The sequence below is a fragment of the Phalacrocorax aristotelis genome, chromosome 16 (genome assembly GCF_949628215.1).
Source record: "Phalacrocorax aristotelis chromosome 16, bGulAri2.1, whole genome shotgun sequence".
NCBI classification, from domain to species: Eukaryota; Metazoa; Chordata; class Aves; order Suliformes; family Phalacrocoracidae; genus Phalacrocorax; species Phalacrocorax aristotelis.
Window position 1 is genome coordinate 327,052 of NC_134291.1, and position 8,898 is coordinate 335,949.

Consider the following 8,898-nt stretch of genomic DNA (forward strand, 5'->3'; position numbering starts at 1 on the left):
CATGCAACGGCCCCACACCCGGAGGGTGCTGCTTCCCAGCGTGCAAACCCCCAGACCACTTCTGGCAGGGACCCTAGTGCGATGGGGAAAACCAGGAGCAGGACCTCAGCATGCCCTTGGGGTGACGCCTGCTTGTCACCAGGGTTTCACTACAACCCCCTGGCACCCCTCTTGCTCAGGAAAGGCAGCCGTCACCCGCCCAGCTCCGCTGCAGCAATGCTGCTATGACGGCTGGGGTGCTGGAGGTACCGTGCAATCTCAGCCCCACCTGGAGGAGAAAATGCTCTTTCTCGGCACAAATTCAAAATACCTGGCTCCTCTGTGTCTCCTTTTCTCGCTCAGCTTTCGCCTTGGGCGTCTCCTTTTGTCTCTTGGCCTTCAATTCAGTTGCTGGTGGGGTTTGCCCTCGACTTGTTTTTGCCTTCGCCAGCTCCTTTTTCTTCTTTTCCTCTTCACCCAAGAATTTCCTGATGTGTTTTGGAAGCCTCTCCTTGCTCTGCAAGTGGTTATTCTGCAGGGCGACCAAAATGCAACAGCAGGCAGCATTAGTCTGCCCTGCAGAGGGCTGAGCTCTTCTCATTCCCGCCCTCCCTTTTGCCCCTTCTCTTCTGCCTATCTATCCACATCGGTTTGCTCCCGGGCTTCTGCAGGCTCCACCCAAGAGCCCGTCTCCAGTTAAGAGGGAGCTAAGTGACTCCTGGGAGAATCGGCAGGCATGGAGCGAGGCCTCTCTACAGCCCGCTACGACACACTCACTGCAGCAGCCTGTGTCAGGTACCTTTTCTCTGCTCTCAATCGTTCTGGCAATGAAGTCGACTGTTCTGGGTTGAACCAGAGGAATTACTTTCTCTTTCGCCTCTATTTCCTTCAAGGAGCTCCCCTGGATGGGCGGCAGCTGCCTGCAAAGACACAACAGGGTGCGTTGGCAGGAGCGCAGGAGGAGCTGCTTCTGCGTCTTGTGCTTCCGAGTGGCGCACCTGCTTCTGCAGCAGCATGCGCTCTGCTTGCCGCCTTGTGATCAAGTGCGCAGAGACAGAGAAGACCCCCCAGGCTGTCAGGCTCAGATGTGCCCAACAGCCCCGCTGTAACTCAGGATGCCCAGGTCTAGGCCCTCTCTTGCTGGACCAATGAGAGGAACAGCGTCCTATGCCCGGAGATACTGCTCCGCCCTCCGGGTCAGCGCACTGAAGTCTGCTCAGTGGTCCAAATCCAGAGTGCTCACGGGCTGGACAGGCAGGTTGGGTGCTGGGGATGCAGTGTCAAAAAGGGGGAGGACACGACCCCATGTGAAAAGCAATCGTGCCACTGAGCTCTCCTGGGCCCTTCCCTTTTGCAAGGCCATAAGCCTGGTGTTAGCATAGAAGAGGCTTCTGGTTAATCAGAGGAATCCTCTGCAGAACCTAACTGCAGAACACTATTCTCAGCCAACAGAAAGGTCGGGGTCATTTCCATCTGAAGGGAAAGCTACACAGGCCTTCCGCTCCTGGAGTGAGCATTTGCAGTTAGTTCCTCAACAGATCTGCACGCTAGGAGCAAGGAAAGAAACGATGCTGCCAGCAGCGTCCCAAGGAGCTATGAGAGGCTTGCCATGCACCAAGAAACCATGAGTTAGTGGAACGTGGGATAACCACGCGTTGAGGTCATCTAGCCTCTGTGTCCAGGAGAAACGCCTCACTCCCAGAGAGGTGGGAGCACAGGGTCACCCTCATCGCGTTGTGCAAGTGTCTCACCTGGCACGAGGCTCACTCCTCTCAGTTTTGTGACTCTGCTCTGACTTCACAGTCACTGCAGGTAACCGCTGTGGGGAAAGCCTTGCTCGGTGGAGGAGGCGCTTCTCAGCAAGAGCCTCTAGAGAGAGGAAATGAGACGATTCTTCAGAACATCAACCTGGTGTTGGTCGGGGAACTGGGTGCCTCTCGTGTCCCAGTTGCAACGAGAGCAACGTGCAGGTCTGCTCAGGCCTGTGGTAACACTGCTGAAGGTGGTCCTTTTCACCCCTTTGGATGAAAGCCGTGTTTCCTGGGACAGCAGCAGGGTCAGAGCCTTGCACCGTTTGCAGCACAGGCTGGGGAGTGGAGGCCACCAGGAAGGGGCCCGTCAGCAGTCCCAGCGGCCGTTTGTGGGGCAGGGCTGTCCTGAGGCCTTGTTCCACCATGGGTCACTGGAGTTTTACCGTCATGGGTACAGAGAGTCACAGGAAGTGCCTCTCCCTCTTCCAGGCATCCTGGGTAGCCTCCGCCCTAATCCCCTGCAGACACGGAGGAAGGAAAACCTACAGCCCCCTGCCAGCAACCTGCTGGTCCCTTACCTCTCTTTCCAGTGCCTTCACCTTTTCCCCAGCCCTGCTCTGGGGTGGCCTTCACGGGTGCGCTCAGCTCCACTTTTGCTGTTGGCGTTTTAGGCACGGTCTCAAGCTTGTACCTGGAAAGAGGAAGAAAGCACCGGGCTGAAGAAAGGACACTGCGTGGTTTCCCACGACAGCCCAACCACGAGGACCATAGCAGGAACTCCAGTGCCTGGAGGGGCAGGCGACGCCCCGTCGGCCCGTGCCAGTGTTTCCATCCTCCCTCTGAGAATGGTCGTCTTCCCACAAAACGCCCTTGCTGCTTCTGGGGAAAATGAGACCTCTACTACTCCTAGTGCACGTGGCAAGCAGACTAATCTCTAGATTGCGAATCTTGTCCTCCAAGTTTCTTGTAGAGCCTCACAGATTCCTGCTCTTAAGGAGTCACCTCCCTCCCCTCAGTCGTCGATGGCACTGCACAGCAATGTTGGTACCAGACAGAGCTCTGTAGAATCCCACCAGACGCAAGCTCCCGTTTGGACCCCTCTGCCCCTTGGCCCCAAGCAGAAGGCACTCTCATGCATGGGAACGAGAAAGAGCTGGAGAAGCCTGCTGGAAAATGTTGCCTAAATGCCTCTCTTGGGCCACAGTAGGACAGAGGCATAAAGCGTTGTCGCTGTCCCGTCTTCCTCCAAATGAAGTCAAGCTGAACGAGAGCAAGCAGGGAGCTCCCTGCCAACGAGGCCTCTGAAACACTCCCTCCTCAATGCCATCACGAGTACAGTTCTCAGTGCCTGGCAAGGCAGGCGTCCCAAGCACGAGGTGAGAAGCTGCTCGCCTGCTCCGCCAAGGGCTGCAGGAGCAAACATACCGTGGTAGGACGATAACACGTCCAGAAGAGGTCTGGGCAGCAGCGGTGTCATGGCGTGAGATGACCGAGTCCCTCACCTCCGACATCTGCAACGAGGACGGAGACAGATGGCGGGAGATGGGGCCGCTGGGAAGGGCTGGCTGCTCAGCCCACCTTAGGCCAACGCAAGCACAGGGCCAGAGCAGGCAAAGGGCTCTGGCCTCTGCAAGCCTTGCTCTGCCTGTGCCTCTGCTCCCTACCCCGAGGAGTGGGGCATGCGGCACTCCCCACCCACCATCAGCGCTGGCCTTTTGCCACACAGTGAGGCCCCTCTGGGGGTATCTCTTGCAAAGCCAGACCATTGCACGCAAGGGAAGCGCTCCACAGAGAGCGTGCTGTACTGTGCACCGCGAGGAGCCCAAGGGGCTGAACAAGGCATGGCAGGGCGGGAGAAAGCAGCCCCCCAGTCCCCAGGACACGTTCCAGAAGAACCAGGGGTGGCCCTGGGAAAATGAAAATCCTACCTCAAGAAGAGCCTGGAACATCTGCCCAGTCCCATTCAGCCTTCTCAAAAAGTCTCTGTAAAATCTCATTTTTACGTCTTTTCCCTCTATGATCAGCATGCCCACGTCGCTCCAAATGAGGGCAACGTTCTTGCTCTTCTCTAGGCAGGCACGGAGAAGAAAGATGGTCCTTTCCATGCAAAGCTGCACCGTGCCCTCAGAGACAGCGTTGTCGGACGCTATCTGAGCATACGGCAGCTGCTCAAAATGTTGATGACCTGAAAAACAAGAGAAGAGGAACACACCAGCTTGCAGAGCTGCCAGGCAGGCTGCCGTCAAAGGTCTGCAGCTTCCAGGCCCTCAGGCAATACATTGCTGCTGAGTTGCCTAGCTGGGACAGCGCTCTGAGGACAAGCTCGCATCGTCCCTTCCTGTTCCAAGTGGAAAGTGAGGTGCGGGACGGACAGCTCTGGTTTCTGCAATACAGGCGGCTCTGGCTTCTCCAATACAGACAGGGGAAGAGAGAGTCTTAGGTGCTTGGCAGGAAGAAGACCCATGACGCAGGACAAGGTGGGGAGACAGGTGACAGGCCTCACGGCAAGCTGGAGGCTGCCAGGCCATTGGAGCCGTGCCCACATTCGGTGCTCTCTTGGACATCAGAGAAATGCACCCCAGGCACAGACCCAAGCTCTCGGTGCCCCCCAGGCTCCTACGACAGCTGCTGCAATGGCAGCAGTGACTGGAAAGCACAGGCATCGTGGTCGCTGGGTTTTGGAACAACCCCTCTTTCTGCCCTGGGTTTCCCCTGCTTTCCCCCCTTTCAGTCTGTCTGCTTACCAGGAATGTCTATGCAGCCGTATCGGAGGTCATGATCCCGCGCCAGAGTGTTTGCAAGATGAAACACGGGTCTCTCCACAACCACCAGGCCCTTCTCCTTGCTGGCTACTTGCTGTCTGACAACCACAAAAGTCCCAAGTCCAGGAATGCGGACAGCCTGAAACAGGTGACATGGCGGATCAGAAGAAGTCTTGGAGGGACAGAGGGATGACTTGTCAGAGAATGGGGATGGTGCTTAGCGCCCTGCCCAGGCCTAGGCACAAAGGAGCGAGACGGGCTCTTTGGAAACCCTGGGAGAGGACAAACTGCATCTGCACTTTTCCCTCTCACTCCCCTTCACCTTCACGAAGAACCCAATAGTGCAGGAAAAACTGACAGCCATCCTTTGGCTCAAGAAGACGAAAGGCGGGGCGGGGAATTCCCACACTTGGAATAAACCCTGAAGTCTCCCAGGTTTTGTCATGCAACTCTGACCATGGGGACTCCAGAAGCCCCAGAAGCCTAGCGCTTTTTCTGACCCTAGGCCTGGACCTTATTGCACAGCTGAATAGGCAGAGGTGTCGGTGCGTGGCACATCTGCGCATCGCAGCATCACGCTGGGGCATCGTTTCTGCTTTCAAGGAAGGGCAAGAACAATTGCACTCCAAGGCAAAGGGCTGTCAGGACTTCATTGGCCTTCATCAGGATGTGAGGGGAGGAGAAGGAGGTAAGCCCCACCTGGTGGAGAGCCAGCTGTTGGCTGAGGTACCATGAGGAGCTGGCCCAAATCTTAGCAAACTCTGGAAAAACAAGGGGAAGATATGTCATGCTCTGAAGCAGCAACCTCAAAACCATTCAGCCCGCTCCTGTCCAGGGACCGAAGCAGTTTGAGCACAGGCATTTCAGATGGCCTCTCTAGAGCCTGGCAAGAACCAAAGGGCACCTCAGCCTGCCTCCAAGACGGCTCCTTTCCTTTCAGGCGCAGCTCTCCAGGCTGTGACCCGCTGCCATGGGAAACCAGCAGCGCATTGCCACGTCAGCGAGGGCAGGGTGCTGTGCTCCACAGAACCTCAGAGGCTCAGGGCAGGCCCTGGTGGCTCCCCAGCAGGGGCCAGTTTCCCTGTGTCGCACCTCCAAACAGACCAACTCCACACAGCCCACGAGCACCTTCAGCTCTCCCGTTCACACACGAGCTCAGGGTGGCACCGCCCACCACCCGGCAAGGAACAGCCCTTTGGGGCCACGGACTTCTGCCCGGGGTGCCCCAGGAAGGCAGGGGCCACGTCAGGAAGAGAACCAGGAGCTGCTGGATCAGCCCCCCAGCCCTTAGGCATGGTCAGGCTGGTCCCTCCTTGCAGTCACCAGCCCTGAGCAGACACCCCCACAGCCCTCGGGCTTTCCACGCCTGTTTTCAGAGATGGCCTTGACCCGGCAACGCTTACGCAATTGGGTCCGAAGGCCTTACCAGAACTCTTGAGCTTCTTAATCGTTGGACACAAGTGAGGCCGCAAGAAGCGGTCGTCTGCCATCTTAGTTCCACCCTTGCTCCAGGTCAACAACTGCAGCAGGTGGCTGGCCGGTGGCGTTCTTGCTTCCTGCAAAAAGCCACCTCCTCTCTGCTCTCCTCCTCCTCGTGTGCCCTTCACCAGCCCCAGTGCTGTGGCACTGCCTCTCTCCGCCTTCTCCTCCTCGCTGCAGAACAGCTCCTCCGGAGCAGCGCGGTGGCGAGAGCAGCTCCCAGCACCTGGAGTCACCTCTGCCTCGCCGGGGTGTGTGGGGTGGATGCTGGTCACGACCCGGGAAAAGGGGGCTGTCCCATTGTGACCCCAGACCGTGTCACAGAGGGGCTGCACACAGCCCACCCCCTCCCCACTCGCCCAGGCCCTGCCAGGGGGCTTTGCAGTGGGCAGGGGCTCCAGGGGGCTGCCCCCACCTCACTATCTCCTGAGGGCAGAGCACCCTTGCCCCCCCCAAACGCGTGTTTAAGGACCCTTGGGACATGCATCCGTCACAAACGCTGCCTTTAGCATCCTCACAGTGGAAATGAACTGCACCCCTGTGCCCTCAGAGCAGACCACAGGGCTTCCTCCTAGCAGTGGGGCACGGATATTGCGGAAATCCCAGCACATTCCCCGCCAAGTACAAGCAGCATAGGTCGCTCCTTGACCGTTGGGGCATCCCACCACCCCACCAGGCCTTGCCGGAATGGCATTACCTGTGTGTTACAGCATCCAGGAATGGCCAAGAGCTGTGACAAACCTAGGTGCTAAGGCAGAACCTGGCTCTGCCCAATTTACTTAAAAAAGAATGATAACTCTTTATTTTTAGATCCATTCCGAGTCTCCTAGAGAGACTGCGCCAGTGGCAAGAATGCAGTCGGCAGGGTTGGTAAGGAGGAGGAATCCATTACGCTGGGAGAGCTCACGGGTCTGGGACTTTGGCCTTTTCTTTGATAGCCATATCAGCCCATTTATTAAAACCCAGGTGGTTCTTTGCATCATCATTATTGTAATTATCATCATTGTTCTTACTGCAAACAAGTTCAAAGCTAGAAACCTAGAAGTAGCTCTGGCTGTACAACACTTAGTAGTGCAGCGTGTAACCTCGAGGGCACCTGGTCTCTCCGGTGGAGGCGAAGTCCCAGGTGGCTGAGTAGGTGCTAGGGCAGGACTCTGAGCCTGGCTTGTGATGCCACTTGTAGCTGAGTGGCTTTGAAGGCAGGAGTGGAACAGGAGCCCAGCATGTGCAGGCACCTGTGATGTCCCAGGCGGCCAAGTAGCTGCTAGGGCAGGATGAGGCGATTTAACTCTCCAGGAAACATTAGGTAATCACAGGGTCAGGACGCCAGGCGGGAACTATCACTGCTCATCTGACTTGGGAATTCTTAAGGTTATTCTTAAGAATGAGGATCCAGAATGCGCAGTCACTCACCAAAGCAGCTGAGGGGTCTCCACCTCAAGGAGTTGCCTTAGGTGGCATCCCGACGTAATGGGAGAGCCCCTGACTGCAGGAACCACTGCTCCGAGGAGGACCGACTTCATCAGCCCCCCGGCAGGACTCCGCTATATCCTAATCGAATCTGACCTGTGGTCATAGATAGTCATGGCCGTTCCCTGTTGCCAAGGGCTCTGTCTGTCGGCAACTGTGCACGTGACAGCGGTCACAGCAAGGCAGCAAGGGTGCCAAAGTAAGGGTGCGAACAGCAGCAGTGGCTGCTCTGCTCCAGCAGTCGGAAAGCCCCGGCCTCATCATCAGGGATGGGGCATCTCCCACTTATCTGAGCAACGTGTGCCAGTGGCTCACCACCCTCATTATAAAAAAATTTCTTCCTTATATCTAGTCTAAATCTACCCTCTTTTAGTTTAAAACCGTTACCCCTTGTCCTATTACCACAGGCCCTACTAAAAAAAGTCTGTCCCCGTCTTTCGTATTAGCCCCCTTTAAGTACGGAAAGGCTGCAACAAGGTCTTCCCGCAGCCTTCTCTTCTCCAGGCTGAGCAACCCCAGCTGCCTCGGCCTGGCCTCACAGCAGAGGGGCTCCAGCCCTCAGAGCATTTTTGTGCCCTCCTCTGGACCCGCTCCAACAGGTCCACGTCCTTCTTGTGCTGAGGACCCCAGAGCTGGACGCAGCGCTGCAGGGGGGGTCTTTTGAGGTCTCTCACTTGAAACAAAGATTTCATCATGCAAACTTTCACCATCTTTCTGAAACCGCGGCAAGAAGGAATCAACGTATAAAAGGTGTCCATCAGCTGCCATTACAGGATTATTGAGGCTTTTAAACATGACGTTGTGGGAAATGCATCATACATTCAGAAAGACAGGGGGAAGAGGAGGCAGATAGAGAAGGGCACTGATAACTAAGCCAGCTATTAGCTGCATTATCTGACAGGTGTTTGTTCTTACGCAGCTGGGTGTTATTTAGTCCTGACTCAGTGATCCCGAAATGCTTTAGAGGCACCTCAGGGAGTCAAGCTCCCTGCTGTTAAAGTGACAGTGACTCAGTAAATGGGTTCCTTATGTACATGCCAGCATACTCTGCACCTGCCTGCATGATTGCACCACAACTCTGTCAAAAAAATTAGAAGAGCTCCTATTAGAACAGAAAAGAATCATCTGCAATTCTTACCCCTGAGTTCCTTTACAACTACGGAGGCCCCATCTTAAAAATATTACTTAAATCAAGATCCTTTTATTACAGAGGTGTTAGGCTTAAAGGCTTTTATGTTTATATCTGTACAATAAGTGAAAGATATAAATAATCCAAGTAACCAAAACCACTCATCGCTAATTAGCTTAACCAGTTTCACCAGTGGCTAAAAAGCATGCTGGAATCTTTCACAGCACTAAAAAAAAACCACAACCCACAGCAACACAATGAAGAACGACGACTGAATGTAATGCAGAAGTCTCTGTGAAAGGTAACAAAGCACTTAACTCTGATCTAT

At 55.5% G+C, this 8,898-nt stretch overlaps 1 long non-coding RNA gene across 1 annotated transcript; it reads right to left on the reverse strand.

Moving 5' to 3' along the window:
- Window positions 1-360: 360 nt before the first annotated feature.
- On the reverse strand, window positions 361-1,976 carry LOC142065391 (uncharacterized). Its single transcript, XR_012663395.1, has 3 exons — window positions 1,731-1,976; window positions 779-899; window positions 361-511 (listed from the first exon to the last, which is right to left on the reverse strand). It is a non-coding gene; the product is annotated as an uncharacterized LOC142065391 (long non-coding RNA).
- Window positions 1,977-8,898: the final 6,922 nt, after the last annotated feature.